Here is a 19802-nt window from a genome sequence, read left to right as displayed (position 1 = left end):
TCAGACTGACCTCGTTACGTAAGAGGTCGTTTACTTGTTCGTTGGGGCACTGATCCCTTGTAATCCTGTGTTGAGTGATAGGGAAAACCCTCAGGGCAGAGTGCCCACTCCTTTTTGTCTCACCTCCCTGCATATAAATAGGGGCATAGACTAGACCTTATACCGTTAGAACTAAAAGCATGGACCTACAACGAATGGACTTTTGTCATCAAAACCCCCTTTGAAGTACGAGATCCGCCGATGGTGGAGACTCAGCGTGGGGTCGAGCAAACTGGTGATGTACGAGTCATAAAACTGTCAACGCTTAGGCCACATAACATTGCGTAATCACCGAGTTGCTGGAAAAGTGCAGCTATACTTTCATTCGCTGCTTCCAGTGCAGAGAGCGTTCGCGCATGGTTCGCACTGTATGCGAATACTGCGCTTGGGTCGGCGGATCCTCGGCCGCAGAGAGGAGAGAGTCACGGTGGCTTAGCGCTTCTGCATGCAATATGATCATGAATTGAATGTATAGTATATATACAGTCATGTACACAAAATATACATGGGCTTGCATCATGATACGCACGTGTATTGTGTACACGTACGTAGAAATGCAAACCCCTATCATATCCATGCTGAAAAATTCGGTCGTAGACGCAGTGTAGTCCAGTCAATTGTACAGTTGAAATGTCGATCGAACGACATTGACATTGCAGGGTTAGAGGACATGGCATGAAAGAACATACTGAACATGATCGTACTGAATTCTGAATCAGAGCCGTTGTCTTTTGGATGGTCAATAAAAAAGTAAAACTTCGTCGAAAAGGGTATGATGTTAACGATCATCACGATGTTTACACTGTTTGTGTAGCCCCACATATAGACAAATCTGTAATCGCGAATCGTTGCAAAACAGTGCATCTCGTTGTCGTAAAACGTAGGCCCTGTACCGAAATACATGGGCATCGAAAGTGCATTGTCCGTGGCTTTATCACCATTGGTCATTCAGCAAGTTCAATAGTGGAACCCGTTGTGAGTAGCCACTTGTTTTCCAGCTGGTGTGTAACTATTGTAACTCACTGACTCTTTCAGTTACAGTCAGCTGATAGTACGTGATGTACAATGGTACATAAATGGATATTATTTTGTGGGGCTATTTTGTCAAAAAAGGAAACACGCTGGTGTTAGAATATGAATAAATTGCCAGCTTTCCAACTATTGCTAATCTTCTGAAAAAAAAATAGAGATAAATCAATAAATAAAAATAAAAGCACAGATCCCCAGCTTTATCATCAATGCCCCCTAAAAAAACAAAACAAAAAAAACAAAAAAAACGCGAAAAAAAAAAAACCCAGCCATGATCATTGTATTACATTGTATCATTGTATTATACAAAAAAATAACAAAAAAAAAAAACTCACTTTAAACGAAAGACCAACTCATACTTGTTATTGAAAATCGTAAACTGCCGACAGACCTATATCATGGACCTATACCGGTACAAGCACAACAACACAGTGCAACATGCTCAGGAACTTCAGACTTTTACAAAATACTTTTTCCACATCTTTTTCCGCTTTCTTGGTGTAGATTTTGGACAATTTTGAACAGAAATACTGCAGTGAAAATGATGCCGACGTCTCGTCAAACTGATCTTTTGATTCTAATGGCGAAAATTAAGACGAGTTACGCCATGTGTGGTATCATTCGAAAGCGCGATATCTCGCGCACACGATGCATTTCGTAACACGTTCGAAGGGTACCCCTACAGCAAGTGATATGACGTCAAAGTTCAAAGGTCTAGCAGGACATTTCCCAATACGTGGTGACCTATCTCGATCTCTCCGCAACGAGATTAACGGTACGGAGACTCCACAGACATCGCGCAATTCGCTGACATGGAGTAGAACCGTTCTATTTTCAAGGCTCTTTTTCAGCTTATACGAGCTGATTTTGTCAAAAGAGATAACTCAATACTGATACTAGATTTGAAGACTTCAACTCTTTGGCTGCCTCAGGATGAATTTAGAAGGTAAAAGGTGAAGGAATGTGAATTTTACAATAGGGTTTAAATCATCGTTATATAGTGCCTACAGCGGTAGGCCTACCTGTTTTTCACACGTTTAAATTGCGCGAAAGGGCAATCTGTCGTACTCCCTACTAATCTGTAAAGTCTATATACGGTATACGGCTACCGTACCGTGTACTTTTTAACAAATTAGATTGATGAAAACAGGATTAAATCCTTTGAATGGCCCTCTACAAGTTTTTCAACTTAGGCGTCATCGTAGCCTAGGTAATTCAGGTTTTGTTTATCGCTATCACTATCAATAAACTCCTTTATATTCAGAAGGGGGTTGGACAACTCGACCGCGGGATAAGTCGTCCCTGGACAACTCGTCCCTACCCCTGGACAGCTCGACCGGGTCGAGTTGTCCAGGGGCGGGTTTGCGATTGGACAACTCGACCCAACTTTATTTGTGCCTGATTTTTACAGAATGAAACACATTTTTGTCATAATATTGACATAGGTTAGTGGAATGATGTATGAAAAAATGTTTTATCGCATTTTAAGGCAATTCCTTTTTATTTTCTGATGCTGCGAAGCAATATTTAACGGTATCTTTTCTGCTCTGAGAGTCTTGGTGACGGAGTTTTTTCTTGTGACGAAAGCTTCCATGGTAAGGTGAAATTTGTTGAGAAATTTCCATTAAATGCTTAACATCAGCAATAAAATATGGTATTTTACATAGGTACATGTGTTTTCTATCCTTGGTGACATTTTCATGAGCAGAGGAATCATTTTAGTGTGAAAAATGAAACAATTGTCTACAGTATGTCGAATCGTCTTCGTTCGTACTTGTTCGGTTTCCATATCGCGGGACGCGCGCCGCGCTGCTAGCTGAGAGGCTCGTCTCGGCGTGGCGCTCGACCACTGGCCACCGGACCCCCTCCCACGTGCACCGATACCAGCACAACCTGTGACGACAGCCTGTTTGGTAAGGTGAAATTTGTTGAGAAATTTCCTTTAGATGCGAATAACCAACAATGAAATATAGTGTTTCATATAATTACATGTGTTTTATATCCTTGGTGACATTTTTATGGGCAAATGAATCATTTCAGTAAGAAAAATGAAACAAATCCTACGTCGAATCGTCTTCGTTCGGTTTCCACACCGCGCCACGCTGCTCTCGAGAGTGGCACACGCAACCACCGATACCGGCCCGCGGGCCCCCGGGCTGTAGGGCTGGCAGTCGTGCAGCTCGATGGGTGGAGCGAGCCGTGTTGCTGCGTAGCTACGAAGTCGACCGTGATCTAAATTCCAGTCAATGAAACTATTTCATACATTTCTCTTAACTTTGAACGATGTTATACTGACTAAATGGTTTGAAAAGTGTCTGAAATTTCACCGACACTGTATTGATTCGTAAATAAGTCATCATCAACATGACAACCAGTCTTATCATGCAAGCCCAATAATTCTCCGCACTACCACTGCCATACACTTCCCACAAGCAATGGAGAACCTGACTCCATATTAATACAGTACTGTGGGGACCAGTACTGTACTGTCAACAAATAATGGGGGGAAAAAACAGAGTGACAACAAAGGAAATAAAATTTTCACTCTTTTTCTTTTACTTTTTTGTGTGGTTGGTTTGTTTATTTCTGTTTTTGCCAAAAAAAGGAGAGTTGCTCTGCATGTCCTGCATTTATTATTAAAAAAAAAAAGAAAAAGAAAAGGAAAAGAAAAGGGTGTACATGAGGTACTGGCTGTCTTGAATAGCTTGACTGAAAACTTCAAATGTATGTGTATTAATCCTCTATTTTTTTTCCCTATGCACTTCTCTCGGTCTTTGCAGAAGATATTATTTTTGGGGAAAAAATGCCTGTTACTTACACTTAAACACTCGTATATATTTACCAGTAATTTCTGACAGTGCTTCTCTGAATTTGATGATGTGATCTGAACTAATCCTTTTTAAGAAAAAAAGGGGGAATGAAAGGGGAGGGGGGGGGGGGGCATCCCAGGCCTGCGTAGAACATCATTCTAATACCCTGGACAGAGTTGTGTCAGAAAAACAGAAATGTATAATTCTTAATTTCATTTTGTTACCTATATGTATGGTACAGGTTACATTGCCTCTCTCTGTCAAACTCAAAGGTATTAGATTTTTCTTAAAATATAATTATGGTGATAATAAAAATATTTCTGTATGGTACGGTACTTAAAATTATCTCTGTCTTTGCTAAAGATATAATCTGCGAAAACTGTTTGACGTTACAGACACTTCACTACACATTAGTTATGGTGTAACATTATCCTAAGGCCACGTTAAAGTCCATCAAACCATCCAGTTCTCTCTAAACCTTAGTTTCATCACAGAAAACAATGTCACACCTTTCTTCACAACATATTTCTGGTCTGGATATGACTAATTTTCATCACATTTTATTTATCAGGGCATAAACAAAGGTGCATTTTTAATACCATCTTGTCTTATTTTATGTCCCAGTTTGATGTGAGCTCATCTGTCTACTTATCTGGTATCTAGATAGAACAACCTCAAATTTTGCTGAATAGCACTTCAAAGAAGGGAGTATAAACGAAAACTAGAAATGTCACTGTCAAGATGATTTATACCCCCACTTAAATACTGGTATTTTCCATTAAAGCCTATTTGACCTAAAAAAAAAAAAAAAAAAATGTATTTTTCATAATTACTATTTCTACTGACTGAATGTGCACAAATTCGAAAAGAATTTCATGACCCTGCACGGCATTCCTGATTTTGAGGCCATCAAAAATGTGCTGTTACCATGACACCACACTTTACTCTTTAATAATGTATCTTGCACTTTGAATATCAAGTTTTTTTAATGTGTTCCATATATCTGGTAATTTCTAATTGAAAAAATGGCATATCAAGTCTTATTTGCTAGTCCATTACCCCATTTAAAGGGCCATAATTTGCTGTTGCCATGGCAACACACTTTCTCCCCAGTGCTGATTAAAATGTTATAATGTAAACAGGACTCCACAGCTGGGATATTCGGTTGCAGGGGCAAGGTGTCTAGCAGTGCATAAAGCCCCCCCCCCCCCCCCCCCCCTCCTCCCGAATGCAAGTTTGCACGTAAGGGCATACACAGCTTTACATTTAGCTCAACGTGTGTGCTATTAAACTTTTGTCTAATCACTGGGGAAGTGCGATCTGCAAGTCCTTTTGTAATTTCCTGGGCCACCATGTAGGGCCTACATTTATCATGGAAACCACCTTCGAATACATTTGTATACTAATATATCTTGCACAACTTTATATTGAGTCAATTTTTGTTTGAATCTCTTGAAAACCAGCATAGTTTGAGAATTCTACACTTTTGAATGATTTATATGTACAAAAATGTTGTTACAGTGGCAAGATATCTTTCGACACTCACACAAAAGTGTCTTGCACAACTACACATTAAAATATAGGCCTACTGATTGTATACATACAACTGAATTGCCAATTGAGAGAATATATTTCAATCCACAACTTTAGATGCATGATTTTCATAAATTTTGCAATTATCAAGGCAATGCATCAATCAGTAAGGAGGAAAATGTGTCGTGCACATCTGCATGTGATTTAGCGGTTACACCTGCCAAGATTTAGGTTTACAATGTACTGCTAAAAAAATGAGGGTAGTTTGATCCACAAGACTTTGCAATGGACTGACCGACGGACCATCCTTTACAAAGTCTTGTGGATCAAACTACTCTATTTTTTTTTTTAGTACCAGCTTCAGAATGGGGTGCTGTTTGTTATTCCCAAAGTTCGCTATTCCGGAGGTTGGTTAATCTGAAACATGCAAATTCCCTATACCTAGAGGTTCTTTAATCCGAAAATGAAAAAGGGTTCGTTAATCCGAACATTTGTGGCATTATTCCGAAGGTTCGTTATTCATGAGATTCGTTAATCCGAAAATGAAATTTGGAATAAAGAACCTTGGAGTAACGAATCTTAGGACTAAGAGCCTTCCGAATAACGAACCTTTGGAATAACGAGCTGTAACCTTCAGAATGATTCCTCTTGCTTCAGGTAGTATTTCTGCTCAGAATGAAACCTCAAAATGAAGTATTACTGTATATATACTGAAGATGATTACCTTGTATTCAGGTACTCCTGCCTCCATCCAGTTTCCTTCTCTTTGGGAGGTTTTCTCCGAGTCATAATACAACAGGCCATCACCATGTCAAGGAAACCTTGTGTCTTAACAGTCTTTTATCGAGGCCAACAGTGGTGGCAAAATTCATGAAAATGACCGGTACGGGTATCCTGTGATAAGGTTTAATAATCATGCTTCATCCTTTATTTTTGCTGTGCCATTATCATAGCAACCAATTCAGGACACTGCAAAGATGTGTCATGGACTTTTGCATATCACAGTCATCATGTGTACCAAAGTTTTGAGATATTTGCTTAAAAACTATGAAAACAGATTAAAATACATTCATAATTAATTTTTTAAAAGAACATAGCTTTACATTATTATGGCTTCATTAGCCTTCACCATACCTTCAAGAAACTGCATTATCTTGATAAAGACACAAACACAAATAATGCTTGTCACATTTTCAACTAATACATTGCTATTGTCTTGTACAACTTGATTGGAACAAATTGTTGCAACAACACATGCAAACACCTTTCAGAATGAAGTGGTCACTATAGTTTGATTGAAATTGTGGAATATAAAGCAAAAGGGGAGAAGTCTGATCTGCCCGGATAGTCAGGATCCATGAAATGAAATTAAATGCGGTTCTATACTTCTATGCATATTCATGCCAGCATCAACGTAAAATGCATTTTCTCTCCCAGGGATTTTGTGTATTTCCTCCCTTTTCAAATTAAATACATTTTTTTTTTTTAATTATCATTTTTATTTCTATTATCAATATCATTATCATTATTAGGCCCCTATTATCATTATCATTATGACTGTTATTATGACTATTATTATGCTTTGATATGATTGAGAACTTGCATTGGTTGGTTGACACTCACTTTCATTTTGTTGCCTCCTCTTGGTACACCTTATTAAGGCTCACTGCTTGCTCAGCCCCCCCCCCCCCCCATGCTTTTCTCTCTTTTCCTTTTTTATCCCTCTGTTGTTCTTTATCTTGTTTGATATTGCCTCCCTATTCATCCTGTTCCTTCAAAGGTTTCCCCCTTTGGTCCTCGGATCTGGATCATCACTGACCCTCCTCAGCCTTTTGTCTGTCCACCTCCCACTCTAACCCCCCTCCCTAAACCTGTTGGGCTCCTTGCCCATGACTTCCTACCCTCCCCTTTTGTTTTCCTTGTTCTGTGTCCTTAGCCAGTCTCTGACTATTCTTTATGTGTGAAGTCCTATTATGATTGCTTTCCCTGCCTGTTTGTTATTTTGTCTCTGACAAAGATTCTGCTATAGGATCAAAAGCTCAGGCCCCTTTTGACTCAATTTTACTCCACTGGCTCTCCACAAATGGATAAGCAGTTTTCAGCAGTTTTTTTTTCTTTTGCTACACTTAAAAAACCAATGTGTGTACATATAGGAGTATGTTGTAGAACCAGGAAAACATTTCATTTTATGATGCCTATAGGACAAACACACAAGCTTTTTTATAACATGAGCAATTTCACATTTCTAACCCATAGGGCCTATATGGTTGTTTGTTTTCACAGACAATTGCTAACATAACACAATCTGATGAGAATCAAGTCCAGTGGTCTATATTATAGTCTGATAACATTGTTGAAGATAAATTACCAAGATGGGACAAAATGTTCAATACAAGTAGTTGAAATTCTACAAATGAAATTAAAAAACTATCAGTACTCTTAAAAAACTAACTATAAGAAGGCTGAAAATAGATGGTAAATTTTTGGTCAAGTTATGATGTCACAGTATCTTTTTGTCCCCGCCGAACGAGTTCGAGCAGGGGACTATGAAACGGGCTCCGTACGTGTGTGTGTCCGTCCGTCTGTGCATCCGTGTGTGATCAAAATGTTCAAAATGCTACTCCTTCGCCATTTCTAACCCGATTTTGATTCTTTTTGCTTTATATGATAGCACTACATGGGAGCTTTGAAACTTCTACACAGAATTTCAGTTGTGACCTTTGACCTTGACCTTTGACCTATATTGTACATTTTGCTTCAAAATGCTACTCCTTCGCCATTTCTAACCCGATTTCGATTCCGTTTGCTTATGTCATGGCACTAGGTTAGGGCTTCAAAACTTCTACACAGAATTTTGACCTTTGACTTCTTTGACTTTTGACCTTGATTTTTGACCTATATTGTACATATTGCTACAAAATGCTACTCCTTTGCCATTTGTAACCCGATTTCAATTCCGTTTGCTTTAAGTGATGGCACTAGGTGAGGGCTTCAAAACTTCTACACAGAATTTTGACCTTTGACTTCTTTGACCTTTGACCTTGATTTTTGACCTATATTGTACATTGCCTACAAAATGCTACTCTTTCGCCATTTCTAACCCGATTTCGATTCCGTTTACTTTATGTGATGGCACTAGGTTAGGGCTTCATAACTTCTACACAGAATTTTGACCTTTGACTTCTTTGACCTTTGACCTTGATCTTTTTACTTATATTGTACATTTTGCTACTAAATGCTACTTCCGGCGGGGACATATATTACGCACCGCGTAATCTCTACTTTTCCTTGTTTTTGTTTTTTTCATTTGTGCATGCACATGTGTGTGTGCCACATACAACAATGTAATGTCTTTTAGCAGCAAAGGAAATATCATGTGATCATTTAATATCATCAGAATATAACAGTCATGTTGCCCCCCCCCCCCAAAAAAAAAAAATGTCAAACATGGCGGACTCATTGTCTTTACTATCTTTATTCCTCATTTAAGTTCATATTGCATACACACTCACACACACACAAAAGGAGGGAAATGGCCGAAAAATGGGAACATTTAGAAAAAAAACCCCCAAAATCCTTAAAGGGAAGGTAAACCCAAAGAGCAATGTGGATTGAGTGAAAGCAGCAACATTAGTGGAACACATCAGTGAAAGTTTGAGAAAATCGGACAATCGATGCAAAAGTTATGAATTTTTAAAGTTTTGGTGTTGGAACCGCTGGATGAGGAGACTACTAGAGGATATGACGTATGAGTGGACAACAATACAAAGAAAATATAAAGGATATTCAACAAAAATTCACTTTTCTAGAATTATGAAAGAGCAGTGGACCAACCACTTTCAGAAAGCAGGGGGAATAATTGCTACCCTTAACATATGTCAATATCAAGTTGATGGAATTTGTAATTTTCATGAAAAATGGATTTTTGAAGTATTTTCTTTATATTTTCTTGATATTGTAGTCCACTCATACGTCATAACCTCTACTAGTCTCCTCATCCAGCGGTTCCAACACCAAAACTTTAAAAATTCATAACTTTTGCATCGATTGTCCGATTTTCTTCAAACTTTCACTGATGTGTTCTACTAATGTTGCTGCTTTCACTCAATCCACATTGTTCTTGGGGTTTATCTTCCCTTTAATCATGTATAATGTAAAGATTGCAAATGAATGTGATTTGACTACCTGACATCCAAAAGGAGATACATTTGTAGTTATAACTCACAGAATTGGTATTAAAAAACTATTTTAATCTGTAACTGGGGGATTTGAAGGGGAGATAGAGATACAAGAGAGAGAGCCTGGAAAGAGAGATGAGGTGGTGGTGGTGGTGGGGAAGATTGATACAATTTATTATGTTACCTTTCACAAAAAAATGTCCAACTGTAGCCCGTTTGTCCAGTTACCTGACAAAATTATAAAGGGATCCTTGATATAGAATTGTGTTGACCATTGTTGATGAGACCATCAACAACAAAAAAATGCACAAGGAATCCATGATAAAACTTTTTAGTAGATACTAGTAGTCCTTTAGAATGTTGTGGGTTGGTCGATGGAGGTGCACACTGATTTTGATTTTTCAGTAGGCCTACTCATCGCATTTATACACTGAATCTTTTCTTTTTGGATATTTTTGTATTATTTTGGTCTAAATATTAATTTTCCCGGTAAACTGTGCGCTTAGAAACATCCGTATTAAGCCCCTTATAAATGTACTGTATATTACTATTATTATTATTATTAAAACAGAAGATCAAAGTCATTGAAAAAAGGTGGAGGAAATGTCTCTGGTTGTACGAGCCCTTTTGCATTAATCTGTCTGTGTTATGCATTTATTTATTTACCCTGACCCTAATGGTTTGCAGTGACGATTTGCTGCGTGAAGGGATCGAGTCATCATCAATTTAATCAGTGTCACCTAAAAAGTTTGGTGAATTCACCTTTATGCCATGATCATCGGTTGCCAGTTTGTTACTATCAGCCCCATAGAAACACTTTCTTGCAATCAAATGAATGGGGTTATTAACACAGTTTTGTATGCTATGTTACTGTATAGAAATACCTAATTATGACCATAATTACAATTGTGTTGGCCATTGCTGATGAGACCAACAACAACAAAAATGCACAAGGAATCCATGGGGGGGGGGGGGGGGTCCATTTTTGATGCACTACTAACACCTTGCACCTGCAACTGAATATCCCAGCTGTGGAGTCCTGTTTGCATTAGCCAGAAGAAGAGAAAGACACATTTCCATCAGTGGGAGAAACTGCATTGCCATGGCAACAAAAAATTGTAATATCTAGATACCTGTTGAGCTTCCCTAAGGAGCTGGGTTGGAAAAAAGCAGTCAAAATCACTATGACCCTTGGGCCTCTCCAACCAACTTAAGGAAGCACATCAGGGAGTAGTTGAACATAAAAGAAAAGAAACAGTACAATTTTGAATGAAGCGTGTACACCATTAGGATTATTCTACATATGGTACAAACTAAATATATCATTGTGGCAAATGGGTATTCATTCCACCCCCTCCCGTAAAAAAAGAAAAAAAAATCCAGTGTACAAAAAGTATTATCAGAGTACATGTCAACAACAACAAATGTCCCCTCTAACTGCACTACTGACTAATAATGTAATTCTTTACACCCAAACCCTATCCCAAGGCCCAAAACCTCCGCCCCTCCCCTAAAAAAAAAAAAAAAAAAAAAAAAATCACTGCAGACAGCAAAGTGTACGATGCCAGCAAGTATCATCAACATACCCAAAACCATCTTCGATACACAGTAAAAATAAAAATAATTTCAAAACTTAAACTTTATCATTTAGACTACCCTGAGACTCCATGACCCAGCACTTTCTTTGAAAAATCCTCGTGTGGTATTACATACACCACTTTGCAATGTATATCATATATCTGGAGCCATAAATTCATAAATAATATCAGATAATGTGAGCATGAATTAAGGCATGAACATTAAAAAAAATATATACAATTACTAATCAGATAATGTTATACACGCTTTGTATACGTCTTACATATAGAATCTGAAACCCAGAGAAGAAATATAACTGTAACTTGACACATTTGGGTATTTCAAACAAAGTCAAGATACAGAGATTCTCATACACATGTACATTGTATGTATGTCATACCTATGGTTATCAATACACTACATTAAAATGAACCTCTCAGCTGTTGAAGGAAAGATGAGAGAGAATCGATAACTGCCGAGTCCCTTACCGAGTCAGGTAATTTGTTCCAGAGTCTGGGAAACCTACGGGTGGGGGACAGGAAGAGTACCTGTAGTGTAAGTACCAGGCCTTTTTTTTTTCTCCAAAATAATATCTTCGGCAAAGACCAAGAGAGAAGTGCATAGGAAAAAAAAATAGAGGATTACACATACATTTGAAGTTTTCAGACAAGCTAAGACATCCAGTAGCAGTTCCTCATGTACACCCTGTTCTTTTCTTTTCTTTTCTTTTCTTTTTAATGAATGCAGGACATGCAGAGCAACTCTCCTTTTTTTTTTTTTTTTTTTTGGCAAAAGCAGAAATAAACAAACCAACCACACACAAAAAAAAAGTAAAAGAAAAAGAGTGAAAATTTTATTTCCTTTGTTGTCACTCTGTTTTTCCCCCATTATTTGTTGACAGTACAGTACTGGTCCCTACAGTACTGTATCAATATGGAGTCGGGTTCTCCATTGCTTGTGGGAAGTGTATGGCAGTGGTAGTGCGGAGAATTATTGGGCTTGCATGATAAGACTGGTTGTCATGTTGATGATGACTTATTTACGAATCAATACAGTGCCGGTGAAATTTCAGACACTTTTCAAACCATTTAGTCAGTATAACATCGTTCAAAGTTAAGAGAAATGTATGAAATAGTTTCATTGACTGGAATTTAGTTCAAATGTCGAAGAACAGATCACGGTCGACTTCGTAGCTACGCAGCGACACAGCTCGCTAAACCCATCGAGCTGCACGACTGCCAGCCCTACAGCCCGGGGGGCCCGCGGGCCGGTATCGGTGGTTGCGTGCGCCGCTCTAGAGAGCAGCGTGCCGCGGTGTGGAAACCGAACGAAGACGATTCGACATAGGATTTGTTTCATTTTTCTTACTGAAATGATTCATTTGCCTATAAAAATGTCACCAAGGATAGAAAACACATGTATTTACATGAAACACTATATTTTTATTGTTGGTTATTCGCATCTAAAGGAAATTTCTCCACAAATTTCACCTTACCAAACAGGCTGTCGTCACACAAGTTGTGCTGGTATCGGTGCAAGTGGGAGGGGGTCCGGTGGCCAGTGGGCGAGCGCCACGCCGAGCCGAGCCTCTCAGCTAGCAGCGCGGCCCGCGTCCCGCGATATGGAAACCGAACAAGTACGAACGAAGACGATTCGACATACTGTAGACAATTGTTTCATTTTTCACACTAAAATGATTCCTCTGCTCATGAAAATGTCACCAAGGATAGAAAACACATGTACCTATGTAGAATATCATATTTTATTGCTGGTGTTAAGCATTTAATGGAAATTTCTCAACAAATTTCACCTTACCATGCAAGCTTTCGTCACAAGAAAAAGCTCCGTCACCGAGACTCTCAGAGCAGAGAAGATACCGTTAAATATTGCTTCGCAGCATCAGAAAATAAAAAGGAATTGCCTTAAAATGCGATGAAACATTTTTTTTCATACATCATTCCACTACCTATGTCAATATTATGACAAAAATGTGTTTTATTCTGTAAAAATCAGGCACAAATAAAGTTGGGTCGAGTTGTCCAATCGCAAACCCGCCCCTGGACAACTCGACCCGGTCGAGCTGTCCAGGGGTAGGGACGAGCTGTCCAGGGACGACTTATCCCGCGGTCGAGTTGTCCAGGAACCATTCAGAATGCCTCATCTGTTGAATCATTTAAAATTCTTCTCAAAACTCACCTGTTTAATCAGTTGTATTTTTTTTTTTTTTTCTGGGGGCGCACACAGTTATCAATTATTGTACCATTGTATCGCATGTATTTTTCTTTTCTTTCTTCTTTTGTTACGGGTACTGATAACGCTGATTTTGTTAATGTTATTGTGTTTTCTAGTCTATTTTTATGAGTAGCAAAAGTGTGCTTAGAAACGTCAGTGTGAAGCGCCATATAAATGCAATTATTATTATTATTAGTATTATTATCACACACATATCATACAGTTCCAACTAGCCCAACCAGACGATGTGCGACTTCTGTGCAGCGACAGGTCCATGGTCTAAAGGACCAAAAAAAAAAATTACTGTGTAAATCTTGGTGGAAAGGTGTAACATTTTACGATTAATAAACCTACCGGTACTACTACTACTAGTACTACTAGGAGTAGGCCTAACAAATGTTACCAAGTACTATGTTTAATATGGTAGGCCTACTGGCACACTTCTTGAGAACCATGGAGGTCCATGGTAGAACTGAATACAACAATCATTCATCACCCTGCTGAAATGAGATTACAGCATATTGACTGTTAACAAATAACTCATAAATGTGTACACAAGGTAACTTGGCTTCACAATTACAAATCTTTGATCAATTGATGCCTCAAAAAGACAACCAGAATTTTATTTATTTATAATTTAGTGCAATAATAACAAGTCCTCACCTGGCACATAGTACTTGATCATGAGTTGAGGTACGTCTCGGTCTTACCATAAAGATGGACCTGCCGGTACGACGACATTTGTACAACTGTACAAGGTCCATGGTCTTACTTCAGAGCCATTGTGCGAGCAATAAGTTGACATGACTAATACTGGTAGTAATAGTGAGCAGCAATGTAAATTTCTAGTCAACATGTTAATTGGGCCCTCTGGGCATCTTTTTTTTTTTTCAAATATAGTAACAAGTCTATGTCCTGTATCAATTTATAAACAAGAAAGGGTACCGGTACGGGTAAAGAGAAGACCTAGAGCTACACACTCCAAGATCACATTTGACTCTGTACTGTAATCGTTCATATCCTTCCACATTAATTCATTGTTTTAAAAAAAATAATTCCACCCTGTGAACTTTGATTTAAGCACACCCAAAAAGCAATAATTTCAGATTCATCAGGTTGACAGAACAGAACGTTAAATATAAAAGTGCCAGTCATGTAGCCTTGTAGGACTACTGTGAGTTAATTTGCCATATTGTCTGCATTTTCTCTCATTTTAGGGGAAATTGTAACAGGTCAATCTCGGCCATCTACTTCAGGATCAGGGAAAGTTGGAGCTGGTCATTCGCAGCCATCTAATTCAGGATCACATAGACAAAAAGCACAGAAAAAGAAAGGTTTGTTTTAAATCTTATATGATTAACATATTCTTTTTATTACTGGTACCAGTAACTGTATTTTGAATGCAGCAAGTTCATCATCAAACACGAAAAAGAACTGTTACTTCAGTGAATCCAAGTGCACATACCCTTCAATGCTGTTTTGACTTCCAAACACATACAGCTATGTACATGGAAGCGTACAAGTAATAAATGATCTACTCTCGATTTTTCAATGTTTTATCGTTGAACAAGATTTATCGTGTAGTGTTCTTGTTTGAATGATTGTGAACCTATAATCATGCAGGGTATGTGTATTAAGGGTACCGAACATCATTTACAGACTTATTTTTTTTTTTTTTTTTTTTGTATTAACCCTTTCTGTCACTGGGACTTTGAGCAGTACATGTGCAATGCTAAGAGCCAAATAAAAATCGAAGTGCACAAAGGATTAATGTACAATTTTCCTCCTGTTTTTTTTTTTTTCCAGTGAAAAAATCAACTTTCAAGGTGAAGCTTGACAAGGCAAAATGTTTGGAAACATCCGGTGCCATCACTGCAGAAATCATTGGAGGATCCAAAATTTAAAATTCCATATGGATATGGTGGTGAAGTGAGAGCACTTGCAAAGGAGATCTTGAGAAAATCTGATGACAACACATTCGTACTGTATGCCAGTGAATTAGTTTCAGATGTGTTTGTGGCAGTCAATGCAGGAGAGGCAGCCCTTAGCACTTCAGCGCAAGAACTCATTTGGACAGAATTTCACAAAATTCGGACAGCTATGGAGGTGAAGAAGAAGTGGACAACTTTCTTGTCTTCTCTAGAACTGAAGGGACACAACATCAGTGTGCACTTGCTTCATCAATACCTCCTCAGGACTGTGCTCTGCACACTGATATTACAGCAGTGCAAACAAGATGGAACTGAATCAACAAAAACTAAGGGTCCCCTCAGTGATCATGACATGGAAGTCATTCGCTACATTGCTGGCTTTGTGCCTTTTTCACTGTGTAAAAAGTATCAAAAATTGAAATCAGAACAAGGTAGAAACTTTACTGCCCTTTTGAGAGAATGGCGAGCAAACGATGAAGATGCTATGATTGCACCTTCATTTCTCACATACACTGTCACATGGTTAAATCTTCAAAACAGAGGTGGACTTTTCAAAGTACATGATGATGTCTTTAGATTTTTTGTTTCCATTGAAAAGGTCTGTGGAAATATCCTACAAAGGCAAAATTTGAAATCACTGAGCAGTATCAATGTATCACAAACAATGCTGGAACAACTTCAAGGAAATCATCTTGTTCTTTCTGCATGGGAGAATATCACTTCCTCTCATACATTTTCAACAAAACCTCTCTTTGCAGCTGTTCTACGAAAATGGATCAATATTCGTATTAGTGCATTTGTGAAAGCCACAAACATCTTGAAAAAACAGGTGAAACAGGCTTCACAGAAAGGAGAAAAGAGTTTGCGAAAAGAGTTGGCAAAATAACTGGTACAGTGCAGCACAGTTTCCATCACCTGTACATTTATACACATATTACATGTACATGTGCTGAATTATTTATTTGCCATCACATAGTCTTTACACTAGTGTGATACGTATACAATTGTATGTACAAAGGAGTTTTAAAAGTGCACTCAGGAAACGAATACAGTTACATGTAGCCGAGATATTTCCCATCCTTAAAGATTGGTGGGACTATGCCATCGTGATTGCCCAATTCACTTTCTTTTATTCTGCGAATTCTTTGAGATAGTACAGTACATGTATGGTACAAGGCAGAATAAAATGTCTCAATGTTGTACATTGTATCAGTAAAGTACATTTTATAGAGTAACAAATACATTGTTTGCACATAGGGGTACATGTAATTTTGCTGGAGAAATTATGTGCAGTTTATGTACAGCATACAAGCTGTACTCTTATCTATTTGAATGCACAGGACAGCATACAACACAGATTTAACAAAGTACATGTACAGTTGAACCGTGTTTGAAGAGGTTTGATAAAAACAAAACCTTTTTATGGTGAAAAATAATCTTGCCTGTCCCAACTTCGAATCTTGCTTTTATTTATACCCTAATATGACATACATGTAGTACTGTGTACATGTAATTTTCATGTTTTTTGTTACAAAGGCTGAATGCCTAATGAGACAATTTTAAGTACACCTGTACATTGCATTCATATACATTTGTAAGATAAGTTTATTCTATTTTGTCTCTCCATGGTCTCTCCATGGACCTATGACAGTTAATCACCTTTATATGTTAGCATGGAGGTCCATGATGTTAGCATACCAGTATGTGCATTGCGTTGAGTTTTTATGTACGCATTCATTACATGAGAACAAAGTGCATCTGTACTTTGTGCATGTGTATGAATGCAGTCATCGCATTTGTATTTCAATGACCAGATGATATGGTTGTTTTTTGTTTTTTTTTCACTTGGGCGATTATTCCACTCATGCAAGGTCGACTTAAGCAAGGTTGACTTTACTTATCAGTCATACAATATTGCAGGCATTAATGTTTCAGAAAATCACCTTTACATACACTCTGTACACACACATGTATGAGGGTATACATAGTGTATGTAGACAATTTGTAATTACACTGTACACTTTTGTAACGGTATCATGATCAGGATTTCTTCATGACACAAAACAATGATGTGCCAATAGCCTTATTACAGATTTCTTTAATACTTATTTGTAAGTCAATGAGAAAATGTCACTACAATAGGCATGTTTATCCATTAAAACAAAATATATGCTGAAATGTATACATGTAAATTGGAGCTAATAATGATTTAAACGATTTTTCTCTGTATACAAGCTGTGTCTTGTCAGTTCTTATCTTTTTCTTCACCATTGAGCTTCACATACATTTTTGTACTATCTTGCCTGTGAATTATCTATGAGGAAATGATTAAAACTAGGTACGTTGTACCAAAATATGACATTCAAAGATAATACCAGTATTCACTCAACTATGAAAGGCTATGTAAAATCATGGTGTATAGTAAAATACAGAAAACAATACCTTTGGATCTGTCCACATTTTCATAAGGAATTAAGAAATAGACACAGGTGATCCAAGGGATAAAGAGAGAGCAACAGTGAGAAAATTATGAGATAAATATGAAAAGATTAAAACAGCAGTAGAGTCCATGAAAGGTACATGTACTTGGGGAAATAAATCAACCTATTATAAATGTGATTGTAATTACGTACTTTTGCTTCAGTTCTTGATAAAATATCCCTTGGTACCAGCATGTACCAGGTACATGTACATGTATACATTTTCATCACACTATGGCATGTGCAGTTGTACTGTATGTACAATGTATCTCGACATCAACACAAAACTGTCGAAATGGATTGTTTTCCTGAAGTTGAGGAACTGATAAAGGGTGAGAGAGAATATGAAGGGGTAATAGGCACATCAATGAATGTGACAGAACAAGAGCAAAGTGAGGAGGAAGAGAAAGAGGTCAATGGTAGTGCAAGATGCAGAAAGATGAGGCAAATATGGGGTACGAGATCAGCAGAAAACATGCTTTGTAGGGCATACTACGCAGGTACATTATAGTACACAAATTGCACTATTATCACGACACAATAACATTACTGTAAAAGTGGAAATTGCCGCGTTATTGACATTTTTGTGCCTTTTGCACAACCAGAAACTAGTGCAATACTGAAAGCCAGTGAATATTTCTGTCTGCCATATGTTTCTGTACTTATTGTCATTATTCTGCAGAATTAAAAGCATGTGAAACTCTTTTTTTCCGGGCCGAGTGCAAAAAATTAGTGTGAAAATATCCACTTTTACAGTAGCCATACCTCGTGTTCAATTATGTCCTTGGATGCAAGTCCCGTGAATCAGTTTATATCAAGATAAATGATAATCTGTGGCAGACTATGGACAGGTCCATGGGCAGACCAAGAGATCGTTAAAAAAAAAAAAATAAAAAAAATAAAATGAATTTAAACACGATACTGTCAATCAAAGTTACATTTGGGCAAGTATCATTTTCACATCTGTTTCAGTGAATATTGAAGGGTACTACAGCTGTACTGCATCATTCTTCTAGTATATGTACAGTATGCACACACATCATCACAGCAAACGTGATGCTATATCTGGGACCTACTACATACACAACTTGAGTGCTATCAATTAAACTACAGAAACATTTCCTCGAGTTTATAATAATAATAATAATAAAAATAAAAATAATAATAGCAATAATGATATAGGGCAAGTCCAAGATAATGTCCCCTCAGATGCTCAAAATTCATCTTGATTTTATCAAAAAGTTATTGATATCATCTTGTAGCCAAAGAGTTAAATCATATGTTTCCAGCAAAGAAAATATTGAATTATGCAAATTTATGCAAGAAATATGGCCTTGATTTGCATAAATCAAAAACAAACCTTACGTATGGGACAAATTATAAATATTCATCTAAAATCAGTTGAATTTGTCCTTGACCTAGTTCCTTTATGGACATGACCCCTGTATGAGTTAGTATAATCTGCAATTGGTAAGACAAGGTCAGCACATTAATTATGCAAATTATGCACTTTCCCAGAACATAGTGTCCCATACGTAAGGATTTGAGTATGTTTTTTTAAGTTTTTTCTGAAGATTTGTAACATTGACCAATCATACTTTAGGAAGTTCTAATTTATTCATTTCAACTCCAGATTAGCAAAACTAAATGAGGAAATTTAATTAGTCCTTCATCTTATAACTAATTAAAGTTTGCTTACGTATGGGACAAATGCCTTACGTATGGGACATTACATGCAAAGTGAATGGGAAAACCGCCTTTTGACATGGATGCTATATGTCCTTACATTTGTTTGGTTAATGGTTATCTTTGCACCTACTCTGAAGAATATGTCTATATATCTGCCTCTCCTACTCAGATGACCTCAGGGAGAGTGTAAGGACAGCATTATTGAGTCATTCTATTATTAAGAAAGGAAAATAAAGAATATTCATTTATACTTGTAATTTCTTATTTTCATTACAGGCTGTGCAGCTGGTCTTGAATTAACAT

General features: G+C 37.5%; 1 long non-coding RNA gene across 1 annotated transcript; it reads left to right on the top strand.

The window, feature by feature from the left end:
* The first annotated feature begins 1969 nt into the window (after positions 1-1969).
* Positions 1970-17957, top strand: LOC140238779 (uncharacterized). Its single transcript, XR_011901919.1, has 3 exons — positions 1970-2014; positions 14617-14733; positions 15206-17957. It is a non-coding gene; the product is annotated as an uncharacterized lncRNA (long non-coding RNA).
* The last annotated feature ends 1845 nt before the right edge of the window (positions 17958-19802 follow it).

This window comes from Diadema setosum, chromosome 15, assembly GCF_964275005.1.
Source record: "Diadema setosum chromosome 15, eeDiaSeto1, whole genome shotgun sequence".
Lineage (NCBI taxonomy): Eukaryota > Metazoa > Echinodermata > Echinoidea > Diadematoida > Diadematidae > Diadema > Diadema setosum.
Note: the sequence above shows the minus strand (reverse complement) of the source record. Positions and strands in the feature narration are given on the sequence as shown.